General features: G+C 47.3%; 1 protein-coding gene across 1 annotated transcript in view; it reads right to left on the bottom strand.

The window, feature by feature from the left end:
- Positions 1-13,340, bottom strand: part of HSD3B7 (hydroxy-delta-5-steroid dehydrogenase, 3 beta- and steroid delta-isomerase 7) — a 39,531-nt gene extending 26,191 nt beyond the window's left edge. Inside the window, exon 1 of the mRNA XM_066631101.1 lies at positions 13,304-13,340. The gene's annotated coding sequence lies outside the window, so the exon portion shown is untranslated. The remainder of the gene's footprint in view (positions 1-13,303) is intronic.
- Positions 13,341-13,754: the final 414 nt, after the last annotated feature.

Raw genomic sequence — 13,754 nt, 5'->3', positions numbered from 1 at the left:
TCAGTCTGTAACGGCCCCTTTTGCTGTTTTTCCAAATTAAAGACATCTTAAACCAATTAAATCCTGCTTAAATCAGGTTACCTGCTTGTGCCCCACTTCTCTGAGCATCTAGAAGGCGCAGCAGCTGCAATTCAACCCACATTTGCTGGAGACATTGCTTGAGACCAACAGTGGCTTTGTAATATTTGCTTTAATTACAAATATATGATTGAGCTTTGGCTTCCAGGGTGCTCTTCAGAACTCAAGGGTGGAGTAGTAAATATTTTAAATAACGTGTGCAAGTTGAGCCCATGCAACAAGGGGCTGGGAAGAGGGTTTCTTTGGCTCTGGCAAAAGAACATTTTGGTTCAAATATTCTGGGGTCTGCGTAGGAGGAGACAAAAAGACTCTCGATGAAGAGGTGAGCAGGCACTGAATGAGTCAAAAAGACGCTTAGCAACTCCCACTGAGACAACAGCAGGAAAACCAGCCTGAAGGTATAAGACTGTAAAAGAAAGTCACTTTCCACAGTGGGTGTGCATCTGACATAAGCTCTCATTTGACAGAGCTTTGCAAAAGTATATTATGCTGCTCCTAATCATCTGAATAAAAACACCTCTCCCCCGTCCACTCCATCACTGGAAATCCTAACTCAGTAGTGCAGCCAGCCCTACTCACTCACTCTTCCCCTACTATCAAAATTTGGCCAGGCATTGCCTTTGTTATCTTACATGTTATCTTAGAGTCACTGCCTTGTAATCAATGAGAACTGCTGTGAAGATGAGCCAGTGTCATCTTTTAAATTGAGAAAGAGGGTGGTTCAGAAAACTACATGAATTTGGATTGCTGGAAAGATCCTGGAACAGATTAAGGGCATTTAATAATCTGTGAGCACTTATAAAATATGTGGTTGATTCAGTGATAAAATACGTGGTTCATTCAAAAAATAGGGTTTTTTGTCACCTGGTGCGGGAAGGAGGCCAGCATGTCACCCCAGTGGATGGGGCAATGTCCTGGGCAGTGGGTGTAGTGATGCATCATCACCAGCTGGGCTTTTGTCTATAACTTTTGGTAGAATAGAGGTATTCCAATGCAGTTTGTTCCATTGCATTCTGCATGAAAATACACATCAAATGATATACAACATGATGGTATTATTCGAAAATACCAAGATTTTAACCATTTTGGCCAGTAGTGGTGTCATTCCCCTGTGCACGTCACCCAGTGTGACTCGCACCCCCCCAGCGACGCCACCAATTAAGGATGCGGTACTGCTTGCATGCACTGAGCCAAGATCCCTTCCAACTCCAACATTCTACAATTCTAAAAAGGATTATAAAAGGTGCAGAATTCTGCACTCAGCACCATCAAATTCACTTGCAAAATGCAACTTCACAATAGCTTAATCAACACAGCCGTCCCCCAGTTCTATGCAGCCACTGTAACAGCAGATCAACCTATATAGCATTTAAAAAAAATTCTGTAGTTTGGTTGTGTTTTAAAGTACACATGACCATTTACATTATAATAAACATATTCTGTAGAATTTGTTTTCTTTCTTCCGTCCACATGGAGAATGGACTGGTAAGTCCACATGGTAATGGAGATTTTATTTTCTACAACATGCGTTAAGATATCAATTTCTCCAAAGATCTATTCTGGTTAAATCATCTATTACATTGGGTCTCAAAACTCTCTGGGAGTCTGAGAACTGGGGGTAAGTGCTTATGGCGGCGGGGACTGGGATGGGAGGATACCCCAATGGCACTGCAGCGATCGTGGCGCCACAGGCACCCAGGTGCAGTTACACATACCTGGGTGGGCTCTGTAGCCCCCCTGGAGCATCCTGGAAGATTGCAGCCCCCTCCGCAAGCTCCCCTCCACTGCAGTGGGCTCCGACTGCAAATCAAAGCCCACTGCAGCACAGGGGAGGCCTGTAGAGGGGGCTGCGAGCCTCCAGGATGCTCTGGGAGGGGGCTACAGAGTCCCCCCAGGTATGTGTAAATGTGCCTGGGTGCCTGTGGCACCAGTACACTCATTTATGGGTCACTCCCCTTAAGTGAAAAGTGACCCATTTCAGTTCCAATGGTGGGTCGCAACCCACCACTTTGAGAACCACTGATCTATTCCAGTGAATTCTATTTCAGTTCCAAATCTCATAATAGCTTATTATCCTCCTCACATTTCCCCTACCTTCTCAAACCCTAACAGAACCTAGTCTTTGGAGGAACTCTTTAAATACTTGCTGCAATTAATAGACTAACAAGAATTTCCTGACATCTAGTTTGGCCAGAGTCTTAGCCCAAGCTGTTCCTTTGAAGTTTGACATCATGTCCCTCAGCATCTGCACAAACGATGATCTCAGCACACAATGCTGGATCCGAATCAGGAGTGGTTTGCCACTGGTCTTTTTACACAGAGAGGGGAGCGCAGTCCCAGGCCAGCCAGCTGAAGCTTCCTCTTTGACCACTTCCCTCCATTGTTGGTTTACACTGTACTAAGAAGTGTGGATTTCAACACAGTATGCTTTGAAAATTCAGAAAAGCGTTCATAAAAAAAAATAGGCAAAGTTCAAAACAAGGAAAATAAGAGACTTATGGCCAGAGGCAACACAAAACAAATCCAAAAGGAGTTTCTGACTACGCATTCCCTGCACTAAGAAGCCCATTTACAGGGGATAATTGTAGAATCCCCTCTATCACCGGATGGAAGGGCAGGTCATCTTGAGCAGTTGGCTCTGCTCTCCAAAACAACCAGAGTGTGCCATTGTTTCAAACACCATCCTTCCTTATTTGTTGTACCTGAGGATTGGGTTTGAGCCCCTCTCCTTGACTAGTCTTGAGATGGGCGAGAAGCCCAGGTTTCCCCACACACCTTTCTGATGGGCCATCTAAGGGTATTATCAGGTGATTCAGCATATATAGGAATGTCAGGAATGAAGCATTCATAATGGAGGGATTAGACCAGACAGACTCAAATCAGGCTGGCCTCATTTTGAACACACTGTGGAGGCTTCCTGTTGTGCACACATACACATGTTGGCCTGTTAAATTTTTGCAATACACTTCCTTTGCTCTTAAACCACTCCACCCATTCATCCTCACTATGCCTCGTGGCTGGATTTCCCTTCTAGATTACCACTTCTCATGTCCTTCAAGCCTCAGCTCAACACATGCAGACACTGCTTCTTCAGTAACAACTTTGGCTTAACTCTGCTAGCCCATCATCTGTATGCACTGACACGGCACTGATGTCGCTACAACATTCATCATATCCCAAGCCCATCTTGACAATGCTATACCAATGGTACACTGATGCTGGCACATCATGGCCACATTGACTCAGTACTTCTCACTAACACTCTCAGCACCCATGTAAATACTGACACAGCCCATCATCTATGAAGTAGCATTCTGATGGCGGCGCATCATTGCTGACATCCAGTACTCTGTTTCTTATATGCAAATTAAAGAAATCAACTACTATCCTTACAGTTAATTGACAATGCTGCAAGTTCATATTCAAGTATAAGCACCATTGAAAAGAGAAAGATTTATTTCCAAGAAAAAACAGACTGTAATCAATTGCCCTGTAAATTCTCTAGTCTGGCTACAGCCCTAACAAATTGAAATTTAGCAAGGGGTTTCCCCCTCCAACCACAATAGCAAATAAAATAGAGCTGTGATTTTAAAACTGGGGAATGCTGAAATTCCTCAGAAGCTTAGCAAACATTCTTCTATGAATAGATCAACAACAGCAGACAAGACTCTTGCCCAAGGAGTGTTTTGTGTGTTCTAGAGAGCGCATTTAACCCCCACAGATAGATGGGGAAACCCAGTGAAATGCTCTGTATGTGCCTTTTATCTGCAGCAGGGACTCCTAGGTAGACATATCCAAGGAGGAGGAGCTCTCCAAAACACAGAAAGTAGGAAAATTCATCATATTAAGTTACCGTATCTAGATTTGATGCTTCAAAATTGTGTATAAAGCATTTGCTTGGTAGCCTTCTAAAACTCACACACATGCCAAATGTGTGGAACAGACCCTCATTTTCTACCCTACGGAACCCCTCGCACAATTCCCTCTATACACAGGCATCCTCCTCCCAGAGCACCTGAGGACTCAAGGGGATGGAGTGGGAGAGGGAGAATAGCTTCATTTTTTATCATTTTGAAGCAATGGGCCAGCTCCCGGTTTGAGGGCCTCCAGACAAAGTACCTTCCAATAGACTCCCTGGAGCTTAGTGGGCCCCCTCCCCTTAACCTCCCAGTGAGTGTGGCAGCAGAAGCAGTTTTTCATTTTTTCCCTGCACTGAACACCATGCCCACCACCAAGGTTAAGGGCAGTGTGCCGATACCAGCTCAGCACCACCAATAGACACCAAGAACTTTTGCAGGGCTGCACAGGAAGCAGCAGGGTGGAGGACCACCACATCACCACACAATTGCAGAGCAGCCAGAGGTTGTGCAAGGTCTGGAATAAGACAGGAGAAAGACGCCTGCCGACTCTTTGGGGGGGGGAATAGATAATAGATGAGATGAAGCACAGATTACAAACATTTGGGGAGGGAGTTCTGTTATATTACAGTGAAGAAGCAGCCACTCAACAGCTTTTCTGAGGGGGGGGGGTGAGTGAGTGTATTCATGCAGCTGTGCCTCCTCAAGCCTGGACCTCACCGCACATCACTTTTCTGAGGGACATTTCAAAATGCTTGCCTGAATTGCTACATGGGCCTTGTGGAGGTGATCCACTGGTACCAATTGGCTGGGTCTGGGTTGTATCACAGAACTTCAATTCCAAGAGTAAGACATAGGACAATTCTAGCAAGGGAGGGAAAACTTATCACTTTAGCTGGGATTGAATCCTTGTCCCAATTCCAGAAACAGAAGAGGCTACAAATGGCAGGCCAGGATAGAGAGAAGGAGCTGGTGAGGAAGCCAAGTGGCAGAAGCCCACAAGCGGGAGCTGAAGAAACGGAACAGTAGTGGATTAAGAAATGGAAACCTAAATGAGTGAAGGCACATTTACATAAATGGTGAGGATGGATTTCCTCTCCTCATCCCCCTACCAGCAAGAGATTTATCTGTGCAAGACACTGTTGAAGGTGACATAGGCAGTGGGTGAGGTACCAAGGAGTTCCACAACAGCTTTGGAGACAGGTCTGTAGCAACATCAGAGAATGTTGCTGAAAATGCAAAGAATGGCTGAAAGCATGCCAGATGATACCAGCACAGGTTCCAAGGCTGCGCTTTCTGCATTTCTGGTTGTTATTTTCCAATCAGTATGAAAGGCATACTTAACTTAAAGCCCAGCATCACCATTCATGTTCAGGCTTACCAATGAAAGGGGGCTGAAGAGTCCCTTTGCCAATACTTTAAAAATAAAGAATAGCCATGGGTGCCCAAACCCAGCTGGGGAATACATCAGGGAGGGAGGAAAGAGGGGAAAATTTGTCCCCACTGGATATCCCCTGCAAAGCCCCAAAGTGACTGTTTGCTACAGACAGTTGCCTCACAAATGGCATTTTTGGGTGGAAAAAAATGGCATGAGGCAGTATTAAACCCTCCCTGTGCACTGCAGTTCTGGGTTGGATCAGTCCCCATCTTTTTCACATTAACAAGGGACCATTATTAACAAGGAACACTTCTGATCCAATTTTTATGTTAGGCTTAGTATAATGTGCATTTTGGTCCACCCACCTCATGCATTTCTGTGTGCCTCCCAAGCGAAGGAAGGAAGCTCAAGTGCAGCAACTCACGAAGAGAAGCAACTGACGGGGGCAGATGTACCCGTCTCCTGCTAGAGGCTTGGAAATACAAGACAGTTATAAAACACTGTACTAGTCACAATCTGTAATTCAATGGTGTACAAACCACAGCAAGGCTATTTCTAACTTGGGCAAAACATCAAAAGACAAGGTAGGCAACGCTTTGTACCAGCTCTTGTCTCCGCTTGCTTGGACGCCCACCACACAAGATACCCGAAATGGGCTCCAGCATTAATTACAGGGGTTCCAGTTTGGCAAATGTTACTCCTCCCTAGCATGGCAGATAATAGAAAGCATTTGGAGAGCTGCTAATTTGGTCTCCCTGGTTCAGTACATTAGTGTGCATGCATTCAGGTTTCCAGCCTGGAGCACATAAAAGCAATATCTCCCAGGACGTGCAGAGCATCTCCCCACTCCCTCAGTGCTCTGAGTAACATCTGCCGCTGTTGGCAAGAGCAAGAGGGCACCCTGCGAAGGTGGCATGGCAGGAGAAGATGCTGACCCCAAGTCAAACTTAGCATATACAAAGGACTGGACTGATCGCTTCGTTGGCAGCAGAAGGGAGGCGAATGAGAGAGAGAGAGAGAGAGGCTGCTCTTTTCATGATTTTGCTGGAGTAAAAGATCACAGCCACAGGTCCCTACATCACTGAGTTTTACCTTGGATCAAGGCCACCTCAGTGGGGAGGCACCTGCAAGGTCACTTTGTATTGGCAACCTTCAGTCTCGAAAGACTATGGTATCGCGCTCTGAAAGGTGGTTCTGGCACAGCGTCTAGTGTGGCTGAAAAGGCCAATCCGGGAGTGACAATCCCTTCCACACCAGGAGCAAGTGCAGTCTGTCCCTGGTCTGTCTCCCTGGCTATGGGCCTTCCTTCTTTGCCTCTTAGCCTCAGACTGTTGGCAAAGTGTCTCTTCAAACTGGGAAAGGCCATGCTGCACAGCCTGCCTCCAAGCGGGCCGCTCAGAGGCCAGGGTTTCCCACTTGTTGAGGTCCATCCCTAAGGCCTTCAGATCCCTCTTGCAGATGTCCTTGTATCGCAGCTGTATCGCAAGGTCACTACAGGTGGAGAAATCAGCACATCAGAGCCTGATGTGCAAATGGGGTTGGAGGGACACAGTACAAGGAAGCTGCTGCAGAATCCCAAGCAAAACAGCAGGAAAGGGAATAAACAGATGCAAAAAAAAAAAAGAAAAAAAAAGACAGAGGTCCTCTATTTTATACAGTAGGGCAGAAGAGGGAATTTTAGCAGACAACACTTGTCAGGCCAAAGATAAGAAAAGCAGCACCAGGCAGAATTCTTGTAATAGCGAACAGGAGGCATTATTCTATCTTTAATACCTGCAGATATTAGAATAATGCCTCTTGTTCTCTATTACACTTGGTTACATGACAAAGTGTTACAGTATATTGTTATAAGTGGATCTCCCCTGCCACCTGTTGTTTTTTTTGAGGGGGGGGAGGAGGGTCTTTTTCTTTCTATGTTTGGTTATGTTGTCATATAATAATGACAATATGGACTGATACCAAGCAGTTTTACTACCAGCTTGATATGCCAACATCAGTGGATGCCAGTATACAAGATGAACTGCACAAAATGGACAGTACAGACACTACTTTGCCAATATTTGGGGCTTGCTTCTAAAGGACTCTGCTCAGCCCTCAAACTCTTAGGTACCTGATCCCCACCCCAGTCACACACCCTGGTTGGAAGAAGTTGATTTCACTTTGTATCTTCCACCAGTGCAATTTTGTAACCCTTTCTGTTCATCTCCTGCCTGTATTTAAATTTTGCATTTGCTCTCACATCAAATGCAACTTCAGTAATCTCTGCTTTGCGTACCAACCCATCTGCATTTTATACCTGTTGTGCCTGCATTTTGCATGTGGCCTCTGTATGCCTCAAGATGCCAGACAACCCCCAGCACCTCTGCTTGGTGACCATTGTATATTTGCATTTTAGCTGACACTGCTAAGCCTTTGAAGTATCCTGTTTACCTACATCCTGATTAAAAAGAATTCCCTTCCCATTTACCCACCAAGTCACACATTAAAACCGAACACCCCAAGTCCCCCTCATCACACTGACAGCCCCACTAAATAGCTTACCCCCAGTTCTGCACATTACAGCTACCCCAAAAATCCCTAAATAGCAAGGATTTTGACCATTAAGTTGTCACCCTACCCTGGTACAACACGCCCATGTGTTTTGTCAGGATAGGGTTTCCACAAACTGCTCAAAGGGCCTCTGGACCCCTGCAAGGCAATCCCTCTTCAGGTAGATACAGTAGGCTGTGAACTCGGTCACCTTCACTCTCAGACAACCCTCCTCCCCTCTGCCTCCCTGCCTCTAGTTGCTAGAAGCAAGGGTGGAAAAGCAGGAACTTCTGTCAAAAGAGACAAGCCTGCAGCGTTCAGGACACCCAAAGCATCAGAAGGATGAACTCAAAAACTGACTAGCCTAGCTACGCTTGTTCAGTTCAGTTCAGTAAGACCTTTATTGGCATAAAATACAGAGAAAGAACAGAACAAGACAGGAATGTACAAAGACAACACAACATAAGCAAAAACATCAGTCACTGCCCAGAGTCCCAGGGCTCTGCCTGGCTATTACCCCAGATAAAAAGGAAGCAACATTATCCAGAATCTCAGGATCAGGAGTGGAAAGGAGAGACTGAAGTATGGTTGAATCCTCCCAGCCCTGCATCCTAGCTAGCAATGGATCTAGAAATTTCTTGCGTGACACAACATGTAGCGGGCAATAAAAAAAGGTATGCATTAAAGTCTCAACGCAATCCCTACCACACTTGCATTTCCTCTCTAAGTAGGGGATACCGCTGAACCTGCCCGTTAACAAGGCTGATGGAAGAGCGTTACACCTTGCCAGTGTAAACGCTCTCCGGGCCTGTGGGCACACTAGGTGGTAAAAGAAGGAGGCCGGTTTCCCAAAACTGACTGGAATGTGAAGATGGAGTGGAGAACATGTGGTTCTGGCGGCACTAAACAGCTCTTGTTGTTCAATATCTAGAATTCTTCCTTTGACAATTCTGTAAGCTGCATCACAACCAATCATACCTAACTCTTCAGTGTCCAGCCCTATTGACTTAATTTTAGTTAGAAGATCAGTGATCTCAATAGGCAGGACTGGATCCGATAATAATTGTTGCATTAGATCAGAAGAGGTGGTGTTAAATAAAATCCTAAACCAAAATTTCAAAAGTCTTAACCATACAGTAGTCCTTAGTCGAATTAACCCCACCTCGAGACACAGGACCGAGTAGGGAACGCACCTGGGTAAGCCCAAAATCTTCCGTAAAAAGGAGGCTTGGACGCGTTCTAGTGATTGGTTAATAACCTTATACCAGATAGGAGAACCATAAAGAACCTGGGAAAGAACCTTTCCCTTAAACGCCTCCAGAGCAGCCGGAACATAACCATTTCCGCAGGTGAAAAAGAAACGGGAAATGGCTGAGGAAGCTAGTTTGGACGCGTTCTGCACTGCCCTGCGATGAAAAGCCCAAGTGAGTCTGTAATGGAAGTTGATACCCAGGTACTTAAAATGCTTAACCTGTTCCATTTTGTTACCATTACAAGACCACTTAAAAGCTTTCCATCTGTTAGCAAATACCATTATCTTAGATTTAGCATAATTGATCTGCAATTTGTTGGTCAAAAAATACTCTGTGGCACGACTGAGCAAACGTGCTACGCTTGTTGAAAGAGGTTCATCGCTTCCCCAATCAATCCATGATAACCAATCCAAATGGAAAAAAGGTTTTGCCCACATTTGCTAAGTTTGGAAGATGCTAGTTGCTCGCTCCTTTGCTTCATAGCATCTTATGTTGCTGCCCCCTACCCCACATGCTGTGACTTTGGGGAGTGGTACTGGAGCCAGATGCTGATGTCATGGAGACCTTCTGTTAATTTTCTGGACCCCCCACAGCAGTGCTGTCCCATCTCTGGGAGAGAGGATGGAGCTTTGCTCCATAAGCAGGACTGTGGGTGTTAGAAAGAGAGACTCTCCTAATTCTTCCAAAGAGGATAACTGCCCCCCAGATTTACATGAGAGGAATTGGGGTGCACCTATAAGGGTGGTAGCAGGCCAACCAAGATGACCCACCTGGCTGGATCAACCTCAACACTCTCAGTGGTGAGGCTGATCCACCACCAGGGGATGGATGCCCCACTAGGGGATGGACAAAGGATTTCTGGTGCAGGGCTTTGCCCAGTACCTCCCAGCAACCTGGTGCCAGGCTGTACTCCTACAGCAGTACCAGGGAGTCTGTGGCTAAGCACCCGCTTGAAATCTGGCCACCCCTGCATTCCAGCCATAGGAGGAAGAAATCTCTTCCACCACCACCACCATCCCCCCGCCCACAGCAAAGCAACAAGAAGGGCTGCTGGCTGCAAAAACTGTCCAGGCAGAATCCTGAAGGCATCTCAAACATTTCCTGAAGAACTGACACGTGAGCAGCAGCAGAACTCCAGGATCACTGTGGCACTTGCTAGCAAGGAGGCAGTGGACAATGAAGGATCAAACCATGGGCTGAGCTACCACAGCAAGTGCTGGAAAGTTGGATAGGATTGGGCCCTCAGTTCTCAGAAACAAATGACATTTGACTGTGGAAAAGCCAGCAGCCCCCAAGGAAGGGAGAGCCAATTCATCCACCCAGCGGGGATGGGAGGGAAATGACTCATGGAAGGATGGGTTGCAGTTTCAGCGTGGGGTTCCTGCCCAGATCCTGATTCTGACACCTGCCAGTGTTGTCACATGTTTGGTTTACTACCAGATGTTTTTATTTTTATAGCCTAGGTGTGGAATTTTATAAATATTTATATCTCAGGGGTTAATTTTAAAATAAGAAGACAGCAGGCCCAACAGGAGGGCTTCATCGCACATTCCCTTGATACTGTTAGCTGCTAGGAGGGTAGAGTTTCTAGAAGGCCTGGCACTCCAGCAGGGCCTTCTGGACCCTGAATAATCAGGTGGAAGAGACGGCGCAGGCAGGTGAAAGGTGATGCTGCAACATTCCAGGCTGGCTGGCTGGCTGCCTGTGAGGCTTGCTTGGGAAACAAAGCACACCAGTCTGTGCCAGCTGCAAACTAAACACTGTACACAATTGCATGTTTATCTTCCCAGTGAAAAGCAACCTTGACAGCTGCAATAGAGGGGGGGGGGAGCTGCTTAACCCTTTCCCTTCCTATCATTCATCCTCTCAAAGGTGCACCTCCTCTTCCCCCTCCCCACAGGCATCTTTCAAGGCCACATTCTGCCGAGAAGGCAAGCCTGCATCTGGACTGTGCGGCCTTGGACCATCGGGGAGGAGCACACATAATTGAATATTTCTTCCTGCTTGCACAACATATTCCAGCACCTAGAAAGCAAACACACCAGGAAAAGAGGCTTGGCATCAGTGCCAGCTAAGCAAATTCCAGCAAGTGCAAGTCTGCAATCGGCCTTTGACCAGGCCAGCAGTTCATTAGCCACCTCCAATCTCAAAAGCAATTGTGGTTTCCTTTGCCCGCAATTCAAACAAGGATCTTCCCAAGCAGAGTTCCAGAACTCTGCTTTCCAGGGCCAGGCTTACTCCTTGATGCATGTGTTGCAGTGAGAGTGTGCCTTTTTAGTAGATACAGAGGACATTTGCCTTCCCCACAACTTTCCACTGCACTAGTGCTTCCCAAACGTTTTAGCACCAGGACCCACTTTTTAAAACAATCTATTGCGACCCACTAAACAAAAATCTAGAAAAATTATTGTTAATAATGATGTTACTGTATTAATAATAATCGGGTTCCTATGCTCCCGATGCTGCTAGAGTTCTTACGTATAGCATGTGTGCATAGACATTTGCCAGGCTCTCCCTAGAAATGGAGTTCAAGGATTGTTCCTCCAAACCTTTACAAGTGAATCCCTGGGACCCAGAGGGCTGAACTGGACTGCAAGGTGTGCAGTTAGGGACTTCCAGCCTAGACAAAAGGCTGAAACTGGGTCACACGTGATCTATGATTACTTGGGAGAAAAATTGAGAAATGTGACATTTTAATTTGGGGGTACAAAGTTTACCACAGCTTAGCATTCCAGCCAACAATTTTCTTCTGCAAACCAGGCAAGAGTGCTCACAAAGTTAAAAAAAAAAAATTTCAAAAACTTTTCATGACTCACCAAAAATCGGTTCGTGACCCACAGTTTGGGAAACACTGCTCTACACCATTCAGAATGCATACAGGTTACCAGTGTTTTTCTTAGCAAGGTCCTTGTGTCCTGAAGACCTACACATCAGGCCCAAATTCAACAGGTGTGTTATGCCCTATCATTGCATTGCCATATAAGGCAAAACACTTCTCCAGTTGAATTTCTGCTATCACACCAAAGCCGGTACTGCAAGCAGTGTTTACTGAAGATAACCACAGTAAGAAAGTCAAAGTCCGATGCTTTACTCTGGAATTTGAAATGTCTGCATTTTTCTTTTTATTCCACACACCACCACCACCACCCCCGGTCTGGAACACCCAGCACCCTTGCCAGGTTGCCACAACAAATCCTCTCCAAATTAGGAATGGTAAGACTTTCCACCCAGTGCTGACAGACATTTACAAAAATCCATACACCCCAAAGAAGGAAGAAAAACAAGCTGACCAAAATACATACAAGTATGAAAAAAACTTTCCAGTCAAACCAGCAAGGCACCTGGAATGCATGTGCTGTTCAAGAACAGTCTCATCACTTTCAAAGGGAGTTCACTGCAGCGCTAGAAGAGAGAACCCGGAGGCCTAGCAACCACCACCCACTCATAACACCTTTGTCCCCTGCCAGAGAACTCACAGTTTCACAACCCATAGGCACCCTTTGCTTGACCCTTGCTCTTTTCAGGAAAGCTCAAAAATCCTTGTCCTGCACTCAGGAGGCTCAGGTCCCAGTACATATGAAGAAAACAAGGGTTCCTGTGCATACACAGAGTGCTTTCCTTCTTGGCCCAAAGCAACCGTGTGTTTAATTTATACCACCCCCCCCCCCTTTCCCACAATGACCATCCAGGGCAGCTCACCACATTCAAAACCATCAGCTCCTTTGCACACAGGCAACAGAGCTCCTGGACCTTTGGCAGCTGACGGACAGGTAGTGGCGACTCAGCAGGGGAAGCTTTTCTGCTGTCACAGAGGCGCAAGGCTCTGGTAAGCTGCAGCTCTTGGATCTCAGCCTGTCACCCCCATTCAAAGCACCCCCAGGCACCCTGCAGGCAGAGGGCTGCGCATCAGCTCCACGCAACACTTTCCAGGGAGCAGCCTGGGAAGCAAACAGCTGATGTGTCACTTCGGAAAGAAACGCGCTCTCTGCCCAGCTCAGCTGCACGGAGAAGCCCAGCGGGGCGGCGGGACGAGGACCTGGCGCTGTGCTATAGGAGGGAGCCCCTTTCCCTGCGCAGAGCTGCTTGGAAGGCGCACTCTGCACGCGCCCAGGGGCACCCTCGCCTCGGAGTTTCATTCCGGGGGGGGGTTCCCTCTTCAGTGGCACGGAGGGAGGGGGATTCCAGCCCCCGCGGGCAGTGAGACCCACCTGCCAGGCTCAGCTTTCTGCACCTACTTTTCAGCGCAATGCTCCGGCCCCATAGCCGGCTGCTGCAGCAGCAGGCTTTGTAGTGGGGCAGTCCGAGACTCTCCGCCCCTTCACCGGAGCTCCCTCAGGTCCTAGCAGGGGTTGGATTGCAGGCAGGCGGCCAGCTGGGTCCAAGAGCCAGGCTTGGGCAGAAACTCAACAGGCAAAGCTGCAGCTGCCCACAGCTCCATCCTGGGAAACCCTCCAGGGGGTGGGAGGTGATGATGGGTCGCTGTGGTTCATCTCCCCGCAAGCGAGGCGGTGCGGCTGCGTCTGCCGGAAAATGCACGCCGCGTCCCTGTAGCCTGGCCCGCTGCCCGGCGTGGGTAGGGACGCTCGCTTTCCCCCACGCTGCGGAGAGCATCTGGAGCTCTGGGGCTGAGCCCGTGTGGAAGAGCCTGCTGGCCAAGAC

Source organism: Tiliqua scincoides, chromosome 5, assembly GCF_035046505.1.
Source record: "Tiliqua scincoides isolate rTilSci1 chromosome 5, rTilSci1.hap2, whole genome shotgun sequence".
Taxonomy (NCBI): Eukaryota; Metazoa; Chordata; class Lepidosauria; order Squamata; family Scincidae; genus Tiliqua; species Tiliqua scincoides.
Note: the sequence above shows the minus strand (reverse complement) of the source record. Positions and strands in the feature narration are given on the sequence as shown.